Below are 13,943 nucleotides of genomic sequence, written 5' to 3'. Positions count from 1 at the left end.
CAATGTAAAACGAAAAAAAAATTGATGTTCAGTTTTGTTATAATATTTATACCAGTTCAATTATTTTATTTTAAATATGAATTTCTAGTGAAAATTGCTTCATACCAATTTTCCTAATATGTATCACTATGCTTGGCGTTGAACTGTGTGTTTGACGCTTAACGTTTAAAATACATCCAATAACCCCTATTTTATTTGGGTAGCTGCTGTACAACAGGTCTTAGAGACACTTTAATATTCCTTTATTTACCTTACATAGAGGCTCTTTATTGACATCTTTGGTTCCGTGAAAGAACGTTTAATATCCCTGAAGCTTTATATTTTACAAAAGAATCATTATAGTAGTAAAAACATTTTACTTTTTTAAATGATCAAACTACACCTCTAAATAATAAAGGTAGTTTAATTAGCATGTTTAATGAAAAAGGTTATTTAGATAATTTTTTAGATAACGAAAAACTGTTTGTTTTCTGAGGCATCCCCTTTTGGGATAATTTAAACTGAATATGTATCATTCAAATATTACTGAAATATAAAATAATTACTATTATAATACTCAGAATAGTAAAACAGCAGTATAATAGACAGTTGAATGTTTGTACACTAACCATTCTCTTTATTATTATGGCTTTTTTTGTGTGTTTTAGAACAATTTAGTTAATAGTTAGCATCCACGTTTATACTTAATTGCAAGCATTTAAACAAAAGGAGTGTTAACAATTATGAGAAACACATAGTTTAATGTTTGTACTAATTGCCATTTCAGGTATCAGAGTTACAAGCTTTTAGCAACAGAATTCAACTGTATCATAATTAATCCATTTTAACATTTTAAAATATATTTATCTAATTTTATTGGCTTACCTGCTATGTTTGAGAAGTATGGTTCCAGCAGCACTCAAAAGCTGTAATTAACTTCACTCTTTGCTCTATTCTGTGATCTTCTGTTGTTTTTTCTGCTTCTCTGTCTCTAATGAGATGTAAAGCAGGTGCTGCTGTCTATGTTTATCAAGCGTTCTCTGTCCCAAATCCACCATGAGTGTCTGACTCATCTTTTTTTTTTTTTTTCAAGTGTACTGTACACACCTCTGTCACCTCTACAGGTAATGTTAAGAACTACCTAATGAACACATTTCCCAGTTCAAGGTCACTTCACTACTATTACAACATTTTAATTGTCCTGCATTGATTTTTATGATGTCGCTTAGTAGTTTATCATGTACAAAGCAGCATAATGAGTGAGCATTTTTCTGTCTGTCTTAGCTGTCTTCTCTGCTTTTATTACTTTATTCATAATTTTAATATTAATTTGTGTTAGATAAACAGAAGAGACACCTATATGTACTACTTCTTCTATATATATTTTGCTATGAAGTGTTTTATGTAAATATTATTACAATTTAAAATATTGTTTTTCTGTTTGAATACATTTTAAAAAGTAATTTGTGTGATTTTACTTTATTACACCAGTCTTATAATATGACAATTGGTGTTAAATAATAATTTATTATATTATGAGAAATGTTTTTGGTTTGTTTTTAAGATGCTTAGTATCGTTGGTGTATGCTGATATATTTATTTATGATTATGATTCTTTGATGCTAAAAAGTTGAAAATAGCAATCTTGTTATTTTAACAATCTAGTTAACAATCTTCTGTAAATTCTGTAAAGTGTCACTTTTGGTCAATGTTTTATTTTTATTTTAACAGTAATGTATATTATTTATGCATAAAACATATTATATTGTATTTCAAAGTTAAATGTTAAAAACGTTTGAGAGTTTGAGAGAGAGAGAGAGATAGCATATGCTGCTGACATATCAGGGAACTATCAGGATTCTGTGAACCCCGCCTTTTCGCAGAAATTTGCATCATTAGCATTGACGACAACTTGCTTTATCCAGTCACCTAGTTGCACTGGTTTTTTTTTTTTTTTACTATGAATGAAGCTGAATATTTCTCTCAGATGAAAACATTTCCTCAAGGCTTGCGAGATGATCTCATGTACTGTAATTAAAAACATTCACATGTGTTTTTAAGCATTATTTCTTAGTGTGAGAATTTGCTTAGCAATCATAAACTCATAAAGATCATAAACATATATATATATATATATATATATATATATATATATATATATATATATATATATATATATATATATTTTATATGATTTATCATCTGTTATAACATCAGTTGAATATAATGTTTATGCATGTTGTTATGACTGTGAAAATATTGAAATTGTTTTTTTTTTTTTTTTTAATAAATTCTAATATTCTTTATATAATTGGTAAATGTGAAGTTGATCATTGCTAAGCAAATTCTCACACTAAGAAATAATGCTTAAAAACACATGTGAATGTGCTTTTAATTACAGTACATGAGATCATCTCTCAGGCCTTGAGGAAATGTTTTCATCTGAGAGAAATATTCAGCTTCATTTATAGTAAAAAAAAAAAACTAGTACAACTAGGTGACTGGATAAAGCAAGTTGTCATCAATGCTAATGATGCAAATTCTGTGAAAAGGGGTTGGGGTTGGGGTTCACAGAATCCTGATAGTTCCTGATATGTCAGCATCATATGTTATTAATTTATTTTTACATTTTTAGACACATTTAGTACATTTTTATTTATATAGTATGTTTTGAATATTCAACTGCATTTTGTATTTTTTTTTATTAGGTACCAGTAACTAGCAATAAAAGGCAGTAAATGTTTAAAGTTAACTTCATGTTGACACTTTCTTTAATGAGTTCAAAAGTCCATTAGTGTAACATGTTTGTGTAACATTAGCTTTCACAAAGAGACTGGACCCTGGCAAAAAAAACAAAACAAAAAAAAAACCCATTGCACTTAAAAGTGCATATCATAAATGTATAGTCATTACCCATCCCTTTTAGTTATCAGTTTTGGTAGGATATTAACCTTTGTGTCCTTTGATTGGTATATCGATTTAACTACACCAACGAGATAGGATGAGAACAGAACTTAAACTGAACGCTGTTACTAAGCTGAAATTAATCAACATTTAAAATTGACTTTCTTACATACTGAATAATAACATTATTGACTTTTGTAGAGCTGCTTTACATTAATTCAGATTTACATTAATCAGTTTAAGAATATTTAAATACTATTTATATTCAAGTAACTGATTAATTTAACAGCATTTATACTGTTTTTGACCTGTTTATTGATGTGAGTATCTTTGAATCAACCTGCGTTTTATTAATTATAAATAAATGCAAATTGATTCGTGTTTTTGCTCTTGCGATTACTGTAATGGATTCTAATGGATATATTTTTCTTAATTGATAAACACTATAAAATAAAATAAAAATAATTGCAAATGGTATTTATCACTTGGTATAAGGCAAAGGCAACGTGCTAAAATCTTGCTATTTAGGGCTTTTCTGCATCAAAAAAGTACTTTAAAAACGGCATGGCTCAGTAAACAAGCTGACATGTAACACAAAGTGTAGCTATAAACACACCTCTTCTGTTTAAAAGACCAGTCTGTTTATTATAGCAGTGTTATAATCTAAACTTTGTAGTTGTGTGATTTATCTAACAATTGTATGTATGTACAACATATCATTTTATGTTAGTTTATTATCGGAAAAAAATCCTTTGTCCTTATCAAGATGGCAGACACCCAACGCCACTTTTCACCGGAAATACATGGCAAATAATTTTGACCTTCCTTCCGTTGGCTCCCGCCCACGTAGCCATTTTGCGTTTCCTGGACAAAAAAAAAGGGGTTAGGTAGAAAGACAATCAGACACATAATAAAATTAGTCTTCAAATCATACCGAGAATCAAAAGTGCGGATGTAACTGTGCAATATGATAGGCGCGGGAGCGGGCGAGCAGGTACACCAGCCGCGGCCCGTATTCAAAGAGGAAACCTCTGGCTAGCTGGCTAACGAACCGTTAGCGAAAGAGTGAGATAAAGACTTCATAGACACTAAAAAGTGCTGTACGGCGTTCATAGTTATCTTATTAAACTCTTGAGCACGCTAGAAGGCGGACGTTGGTAGGAATATGGACCGTGTGTTGATTTGAAGCGTCACAGCGGACAAAAACAGCAAACGCCACGGTTATTTGCGGAGGACGCCGGATAACCGTTTATTCACGGGGGATAAAGAACAGGATCGCGGCACGCCACGGTAAGACAGTCTGATTTACTTCAACACTTGATTTTATTACACAATGGCGATTGCGGGGCATTTATAGCTGCACGGGATTCAGGCTTTCGTTGTTGACAGACGCTCATCTTGAGCCTGTCATGAACTAGCCGGACATCTTCTCTCATCGCAGCATAAGCAGGGGATTGTACTAAAATCACAACTGTTACACGTTAAGGCAGTGCACGTGTCGCAAAACCTAGTGAGCGTCGGACACGATGTTTTTGTCTCTTAAAAAACTCCAAAATTCAGTTTTGAGACAAAGCCGGCGCGTTTCTCTATTGTTTAGTTTCCCTTTTACAGCAGAACACCGGAAACTGATTCTGCCCCCATCCCTAATTAGCATTTATACAATAGTATGCAAATCTTCGCACTTTTTAAAGCTCTTGACAATCCATTCAGCCCAGAGGCCAACAAAGTGCTGCACACCACACAAAGTCCACAGGAAAGGTTTTAGTGGCGTGAAAGGTGTGCTTCAACTACACATTATAGACTTAAGTGCACTCAGTGGATGGAGGAACATTACTGGGCACCATTTAAGTACAATAATAGTGCATCAGGCTAAGTGTGATCAATACTTGATATTTATTGTGTAATGTTAGGAGACTGTCAAAGACCTCATCAATACTTTGTAAAGATGCACCTCTCTGTCTCGGTTGCTGCAAGTTTTAGATGACACACCCGGTTCCTGGAGCCTATGTGTGCGACTTGAAGATAAAAATGAGATGGGGTTTAATGGGTGTTTCTTAGTCCAAAAATGAAAATGCTTTCATCGATTACTCACCTAATCCAAGCCCATAAGAAGATGTAATGAAGATATGTTTTAATGAACCTGAGATATTTCACTTTAATTGAAAATCCATGCGACCTTCTGAGTCTACATCTTTGCTTTACATGATGAATAGATTTAATACATTGTTTAAATCGAAGTTTGGGTCAGAAGCCTCTCAGATTTTTTTAATTAAATGTCTTCATTTTTGTCATTCAAAATGAATGACCGGATCTGGAATGAAGTGAGGGCGAGTCAGCGATAGCAGAAATTTCATTTTGAACGAACCGTCCCTTAATTATACAGATTTGGAGTATGACGTTTCAGAACTACTGTTCTTAAGAGTCGTATTATGGGTTTGGAGCTGTGGGTTTCCCCTTAAGATCTTACGTGAACCTCCTTTCTTTAAACAGGAAATGCGAAATAGGCTTCTCCATCCCATAGACCCCCACCACCCTGTAATCATGCTGTTTGAAGCAAAGGAAGTACTGGTGATCCACAGAGCTCAAATGACATGTGCTGCTCCTTGATGTATTTTCTAGTCTTCATTACAGCAACCAGAAATGACAAAAGTTTCCTATGCCACTAAAAGCTTTGAAACTCAAATGAACTTCCTTGGATTTTGCTTTCTTTCTTGCCTCCCTCTGTGTGATTGAGTCACCCATCTGACTTATTGTGCAGGGGTGTCTGGTTGAAGTATTATATTCCGATCCGAGTGTCTGTTCTGGAGCTGTTTTCTCAGCTGATCGTCCCAACATGTGTTCATTGGAAACGGCCATGTCTATGATAGGTCATCTGTGCTCCATTTAAAATAAGTTGGCATGAAATGAAAAATTACTTTCTGAATGCCTGTTATTGATCTTGTTGTGAACAACCGTGCATGTTACAGTTATTTAAACAGGCTTGACCTTGTAGTGTTTAAAATGTTATAACGCAACTTTCTAGTGAAATCTACAGGGTTCTCTCTGGTAGCGGATGTAGGACTTTTCTAACCAATCACATGCAAGTAGCTCAAAAAACAGTTAATAGAACCCACCCTAAATTTGAGTTTTTCACTAATCTGTTGCACTCGAATGTCTAATTCAGTAATGTCAAAACATTTATAGCCAGTGGACATTATTTTCTTTCTTAATGCATGTTATTTCTGTTACGGTGTTGTCTTAGTAATGGATATAAGGTATAAGGAAACGACTCTCCTTTTTCTACTGATATCACAGATACCCATTTTTCAACCCCCTTCACTTCAGCCATCTGGCTCCATTGTCAGCTCCCAGTAGATCACATCAAGTCCCACCCTACTTTTCCCACTTTAATATTGTGTTTCATTCAGAAACCTGTCAGATTACAGAGCTAAAAATAGGTTTTGAACCGTCCATGTTGATTTTATGGGCCTCGCCATCTCTTAAATCCAATATCTACGTGGTTTCTATTCATTTACATTTCTTTGAAAGGAAAGCTTCATGTCTAGACTCAGAATGACAGTCTATTGTTAAATCAGTTTAATATGCCAGATTGTGGTGTTTCATATTTTAATATTTGTGAGTTGATACAACAGCTCAGTGTTCATGGTTTTGTGAAATTTTATTTATTTTTTTTAACAGTTCTGCCACAGACTGAAGTCAGGACTGGTGGTACAGTGTAGAAAATGGTGTGCATTGGATTTGATTAGTGTTCTAAAAAAACCAGTAAAGCCAGTAAAGACATCAAGATAAGAGCAAAAGAATCTCAAAAATTGCAAGTCTCCACCTGTCTGATAAGCAAACTAATGTCTGAATGTCTTCGTAGTCTTCACGCTTGAGTGTGTTTCATTTCAGAGTTTAGATGCGCTGCTACTACCCAGCAAACATTTAGATCAGATTTCAGTATCGATCATCACCGGAGCATGGTCATCATGTGAATGGTTTCATCAGGTCAGGTTTCTGACACACATTTTCTATAAGTCATCTGAATATTTTTAATTTACCGAAGTTGCCATTTACTACAGTTTTTCTTATAGCTGTTTTTAAGAGTAACATTTAATAGGATTACAAAAGGATAATTATAGTAACAAAAAACATAAAGGAAACTGCATTGACATTGCTTTTATCAATCTACCAAATTCTTTAGCCTTGCAAATTGTTAATAACATGATTATTACCTTTTTTTTAACTCCCTCACAAACATTGTACTGAACCACTCAGCCTGAAGCCTGAATACATATTTAAGTTTCCACTGTGCATAATGTGTGAATTTATTATGCAAATGAGATCAGGATGTTCTTTACATTTGTTGAAGCGTGTGTACTGTATGGATTGTGTTTAAATGTAAATTAACCAGCTCTGTGACGTGTCGAGCGATGGTCTACTTTTCTTTACAATATTTGCCAATATTCAGACAACATTATGCACGGTGCAAGCAAACAGCATTGGATGTGTTAACATGAAGAAGATGAAAAGAAGGAACGACACATCTGATTTTGAATCATCCAACCAGGGCAGATTACTGCATCTTCATTATTAATGCGCAGCACCGAGTCTCACAACTTCTAAGTGGGTCACAGACTTCTGAGTCTTTTATGGTGTGCTGCAGATGCCAGATTGTGGCATACATGCCAAGCCAGAGAAGAGATGAGAGGACTTCACAGGTTTAGAGTGGCATTTTGATTATTTTTCATCCTTGGTTTCATTTCAGAATTTCTTTTTTAACCCAGCATTTTGATTTAAATGTTTTATTTCTTACTGAAGTCCAGTATATACCACACAATTTTTTGTCGTCCGTGTCACTATTTTCAGCAAGGAACATGTCAGACTGCACACTTTTACTTTCTTTAACAACGTGTGTGCCGTCATCGGTGGTGACATAAGCATAAGCAAGTAGTGGCTAGTAAACAGCATGTCTTGTCTTTTGAAAAGCTCAAAAAAATTAATAACACGACAGTGGACACATCTGGATTGTGTGAAGAGGCAAAAGTTTGACCTTTTTTCACTTTATCACCACAGTCTCTTGAGAAAACATTTAGAAATTCAGAAGTGTTATAGTTATAGTGGCACAAATTGAAAAATTCCACCTAACAGGACTCTCTTTTATTTCACTATGTGTGAAATGGAACATGAACATGATAGTGATTGTCATCCACTGTGTCACACTAAATGAGATCAAATAAAATAATTTAACCTTTACAATGTTACTGGGTCTTACAATGTTATGTTTATGCTCACTTGTGCTGCATTTATTTGATCAAAAATGCAGCATAATCGGTAATGCAGTAATACTGTGAAATATTCATTTTTGCAGCAAAAAAAAATTACATGAGTGATTGATTAATTGGTTGAGTAATCTGATAAAATAAAAAAATTGCAAATGTTGTTCCCCAAACAGTTGTACAGTGTACATTTTTGACACATAAATATATCTTGGCCGTTCTCTATTTGTGACTGGTGTCATTTTGTAAATTAACTTGTAAACAGCGACTCTGACTATGCTTTTTGTTGCTCTTTTTTTCAGTCTGATTTGATGTCACATGGTGTTCTGGGGGGGAAAAAAACTTAACATCTTCGACAAACCCATTGGTTAATTTTTGTACATTGATAAGCTGTTAAGTGACTTGCATGTCGGAACAGATGTTGTCTTCAAAGGCAGTATGTCCTTGATTCAAATCATTCATGCCGCAATCTACAGCCAATATCTTACTATTTAAACAATGTAGTTTCTAGTATCCTAAAGAAGATGGTGACTGGTGACTTTAAACTGGCTCTAATATTTAAACTTGCCTGTCATGATTACTTAAATTATTTATTAAATTCTCAATTAAAAAACATAATTGGCGATAATGAGATTCAGATAAACACAATACAGTGTATTTGGCATACACAGTTACACATTCGTTCTCTATTTTTGTGCATCCCAGGAGCCAGTCATGCCTGCCAGTGTGCGTACTGGGACCCCAAAGGACTCAGAGGTGTCTGAACTCTTCTACAGGGATGATCCTGAGAAGCTCTTTACTGATCTCCGCGAGATCGGTCATGGCAGCCGGAGCCGTGTACTTTGTAAGCAAGCCACGCCGATATTTGTTTTTATTGCCGTTGATGTTTGTGTAAGAGCTCGGCATGACCGTATCTTTCTTTCAGGCTCATGATGTACGTTCCAACGAAGTGGTGGCCATCAAGAAGATGTCATTCAGTGGCAAGCAGTCTAACGAGGTCAGGATCAAAATACAGTTTGGACCTCCATGCGTACCAAGTCAGACTCTTTTAAAACTCGCAAATCACCCTTTTACTAATGCTTGGTGTGTTGGCCCTCAGAAATGGCAGGACATCATAAAGGAGGTGAAGTTCTTGCAGAAGCTCAGACACCCCAATACCATCGAATACAAAGGGTGCTACCTCAGAGAGCACAGCATGGGTAAGCGCGTCCGCATATGTATGTGAGTGATGTGTTTGCGTGGCGTGTGCTAATGTTGTCTGTCTCTCCTGTTAGCTGGTGATGGAATACTGTCTAGGATCAGCCTCTGATCTTTTAGAGGGTGAGTAGTTCATGTTTACCGTTCCTCACGTCCTCCTTTCTTCACCAATAAATCTGTTATGCTCTCCCTCAGCCGCCCTGTCTGACGTTCAAGGTGTCTGTTTATATTTGCCGTGCTGTAGTTGTACCATCATCAGTTTGCATGTGCAGGTGTAAATATTGTAATCATCAGATTTCTAAGTTGTTACTTTCCCAGTGTGAAATATTTAGTCTCTTGTTTGTTTTTCCTACAGTGCATAAAAAGCCTCTGCAGGAGGTGGAAATAGCTGCTATTACCCACGGTGCACTTCAGGGCCTCGCCTACCTTCACTCTCATAACATGATACACAGGTGAGACCCTTCCTGCTCTCTGTTTTTATCTTTACATCAACTCGTTTTGTTGAAGCTTCTCAGCTTGTTGTCAGTAGATTTTTTCAGTGCATTTTTTTATCCTTTTCTTTTTCAGAGATGTGAAGGCAGGTAATATTCTGCTAACTGAGCCAGGTCAGGTGAAGCTTGGAGATTTTGGCTCTGCCTCAATAGTTTCTCCTGCCAACTCTTTTGTGGGTACACCTTACTGGTAAGTTGTAAATGCAGTTGATAATTTGGTTGAAGGGTTCTATAATTTGATTTAGCTTGAAGTCATCTTATAATTTTAGTCTGGGTTTGTTCCCCTAAATGAAAGTAATTAATCGCAATGAATAAATTGCGCAATGGCAAAAAATAAGCTTCAAACATTTCATGGCCAAGGATAAAGTACATTACATTAAAATGATTGTAACAGTCATATTGATGGCCATAAATCTCGGTTTTAAACGGTCAATGTTTTGGCCATAATCTTTTGTCCATAAATGGGCTGCGTGAATTGCGAAGAGGTTGTGAATATTATAGTGTGTCTGTACAGTAGAATTAGATTTTATTTGTTTCAAAAGAGCAAAGACAGTCCTGTATAACATGATCTGTCCCCTCTCGTGTTTAGGATGGCCCCAGAAGTTATTCTAGCCATGGACGAGGGGCAGTATGACGGGAAGGTGGACGTCTGGTCTCTTGGCATCACCTGCATCGAACTAGGTTTGTGATGGTTTGAAAATGATCCGTGACGTCCCACCTCCCACTAACCTCTGAAACTTCAGGTCACGTCGAGCATTAAGAGGGTTTATTTAGGCCAGCGTGTTTCACTGCTTGCGAGTCTGTGTTGTGTCTATGTCTTTTGCTAGGGAAAGGGATTTGGGTTTTAGTGTCTAAGCTGCTTTGGGTTGTAAGCTAACTTCTACTCTTTCTCTTGGTCTCACCCTCTCTTTCAGTCACCCTCAATCTTCCAGCATTTTCATTTATTCACTTGCACTTCTTAGTCTCTGTCATTTCACAGTGAATTCTGATTGCCCATCCTTCACTTCATCCTCCTCTGTGTGTGTGTGTGTGTGTGTGTGTGTGTGTGTGTGTTTGCATTGGCTTTATATTTCTATTTGTCTTTTTCTCTAGCTGAAAGGAAGCCACCCTTGTTCAATATGAATGCTATGAGTGCCTTATACCACATTGCATAAAAGCAAGAAAGCCCTGTCCTGGCGTCAAACCACTGGTGAGAACTTTGGTCTAGATTTTTTGTTCTTTTCAATCTCTTATCTTAACTACTTGGTTTAGTCTTTTTCGTTTTATTTGTTTTTCTGTTTTGCAATTTGTGGATGAACTTCTGTTTTATTAGCTAAATGCATATATGAAAGTGCGTGTATGTATATGTGTGTATATATGTATATGTATATGTGTGTGTGTGTGTGTAAAGAGAACTTAACTTAATACAGTTATTTATTGTCATATGATAATAAATCATCCATAATCAATATGTCCGTGCACTATGTACCTGTAATGAAAGGTAACATTCTTTTGAGGTGAGCTGTTTGTCTTTATTCCAGCTGCTTTCTCTCTGCTCAGACTCTTATATGCAATGCTTTTGACTGCTTTGAGGAGGAGAAACTGGTAGAGGTCATATACTGCCGCACATGAGGTTTTGCGGATTGTCTGTTTCAGTGGCTTTCTCTCTCATTCCTAATCCAGTCTAAAAGCAGCCGTCAGATGGGGAACATTTCTATTCACACTGTATATCACTGCAGTAAAACTGCTCAATTAGCTGTCTGGAAGCCCTTCATAATAAATTTCTAAATGGCTGGGCAGACAGTGCCCATTTGTTAATTGAAAATATGGTTGATATGGAATTATTGCAGCGTTATATTTTCTGTATGTCTGTCTTTTATGTGTGTTTAACTTATGCTTTCTTGCCCCCTCTCTTTTTATTGCAGGTCGGACTACTTCCGTAACTTTGTGGACTCTTGTCTTCAAAAGATCCTCAGGACAGGCCTACCTCAGATGTGCTGCTCAATGTGAGTTTTGAACAGAATGAGACGCACACACTTTTTGACTCTTTTCACTCTTTGTATTTATTATTCATTTCATTCACAGAGTATTTTTTCTCTCCTCCTTGGAACTTTTGTTCTTGCTGTCATCATTACCTAATCGCCTTGTTTGAAATAATCACAGTTCTTATGCACTTTATATTACAGTACAATAACGAAAAATTGGATGAAATGTCTTTTTACTCTTAGAGATTTCTAACTCAAACATGTTTTGAATATGAAAAGGTTTTTGGCCGTTGGAGCTGTGCAAATTCAACCACTACTTCCTTGTCCATCAAAAGAGTGCTTATATCTCATCTGCATATTTTTAAGACCGCATGTAAAATTTAGAAGAATTTTGAAATAGTCAACACTACTGTATCACTCGGAGCATTGAAGTCAAGGATTTGTATAGTTTTTTTAATGACTTTTAGATTACCCAAGCTGCATTTGTTTAATCAAATTACAGTAAAACAAGCAATATTGTAAAAAGTTACAATTTAAAGTAACTGTTTTAAAAAATAAAAATTAATTGTAAAATCAGTTTTTCTGTAACCATTACTTCAGTGTCAAATGAGCTATCAGAAATCGTTTTGAAGCTCAATTAATATTTATCAGTAATGATTGTTTAATTAATATAAAATTCACAGTAATTACATTGAAATTTTTTAAATGAAATTATAAGCAGCCCTCAGATAGGGAAAATTTCTATTCGTACTGTAAATATAAAGATTGTGTAACAAAGCTCTGTGGTTCACATCATGTTTTCCCTTCACAGCACCATTTCCTATGCCGAGAGCGCCCCCATTCTGTAGTGATGGATCTGATCACGCGCACCAAAGACGCTGTGCGAGAGCTGGACAACCTGCAGTACAGGAAGATGAAGAAGATCCTGTTTCAGGAAACTCACAACGGCCCCACACAGGAAGGAGGAGAGGAGGAAGAGGTACATCCAAAGGCTTGTCAAGCATTGTCTTTGGTCCTTCTGTTCAGTTCAGCCCAGTTTCTGCTCTTTTGTTATATTCTATACTGCAGAAAACAGGAAAAGAGCATGACATCTTTTTTTCTTTTTTTTTTTAGGAAGCAGAGCAGTACCTCTTGCAAACGGGCACAGTGAACAGTATGGAGAGCTCTCAGTCTGTGCCCTCTATGTCCATCAGCGCCAGCTCCCAGAGCTCCTCAGTCAACAGCCTGGCCGATGGCTCTGATGACAGCGCTGAGATGGCCATGATGCAGGAGGGAGAGCAGACGGTCACGTCCAACAGCTCCATCATTCACCGCCCCACTGTATGTAATTTATGACATACAGCGCACAAGCTTCTGAAACAGTCTTTTCCTTGACTAATTCCTAATTGTGCATCTATCTGTTAGGCACGTGATAATATTTACGACGATCCATATCAGCCAGAGATGGAGTCTCCTCAGCAGCCGTCCTCGGCCGCTCGGAGGAGGGTGCACGAAACAGAGACCATTTTGCCACTATCCGCACAGCCTCTCTTGTAAGCTTGTGACTGATCTGCCTCTCAGAGACCATTTCGTTTTTCATTATATCAGAAGTTAAGAAACATTCTTTTCTCCCTCTCCTTTTCGTTCTTTCCAGGTGACGCGTCAGATTCAGGAGCACGAACAGGGCTCAGCTTTGAGGGAGCAGATGTCCGGATACAAGCGCATGAGGAGGCAACACCAGAAACAGCTGCTGGCTCTGGAGAACAAACTCAAGTCTGAGATGGATGAGCATCAGCTCAGACTGGACAAAGAGCTGGAGACCCAGAGAAACAACTTTAGCAGTGAAGCCGACAAGTTGAGTAAGAAACATCAGGCCATCCTGGAAAAGAGGTGAGAAATGAAAGAGAAAACAATACTTAATCTTTCACTATCCCTGCTTCTGTTATGTGGAAGAATGGGAATATCATATGCTTACAAAAACTACATTTATTTGATAAAAAATGCAGTAAAAATATTATTACAAAATCAAAAAAGCTTCTTACTACTTTTCATGGCTTCTTTGATGGAAATGTTTGGACTTTGATTGGTTTTCATTATTTCTGATAAGAAATGTTATAATTTTATATTTGTAACAAAGTATTTTTTTTTTTTTTTTTTTTTTTTGAAAGATT

The 13,943-nt window shown here is 36.3% G+C and overlaps 1 pseudogene; it reads left to right on the top strand.

Moving 5' to 3' along the window:
- The window catches only part of LOC122337841, a 131,022-nt pseudogene that overhangs the window by 110,589 nt on the left and 6,490 nt on the right, over positions 1-13,943 (top strand).

The sequence above is a fragment of the Puntigrus tetrazona genome, chromosome 3, assembly GCF_018831695.1.
Source record: "Puntigrus tetrazona isolate hp1 chromosome 3, ASM1883169v1, whole genome shotgun sequence".
Classification (NCBI taxonomy): domain Eukaryota; kingdom Metazoa; phylum Chordata; class Actinopteri; order Cypriniformes; family Cyprinidae; genus Puntigrus; species Puntigrus tetrazona.
The sequence above is the reverse complement of the archived record's forward strand: the minus strand, read 5'-3'. Positions and strand labels throughout refer to the sequence as shown.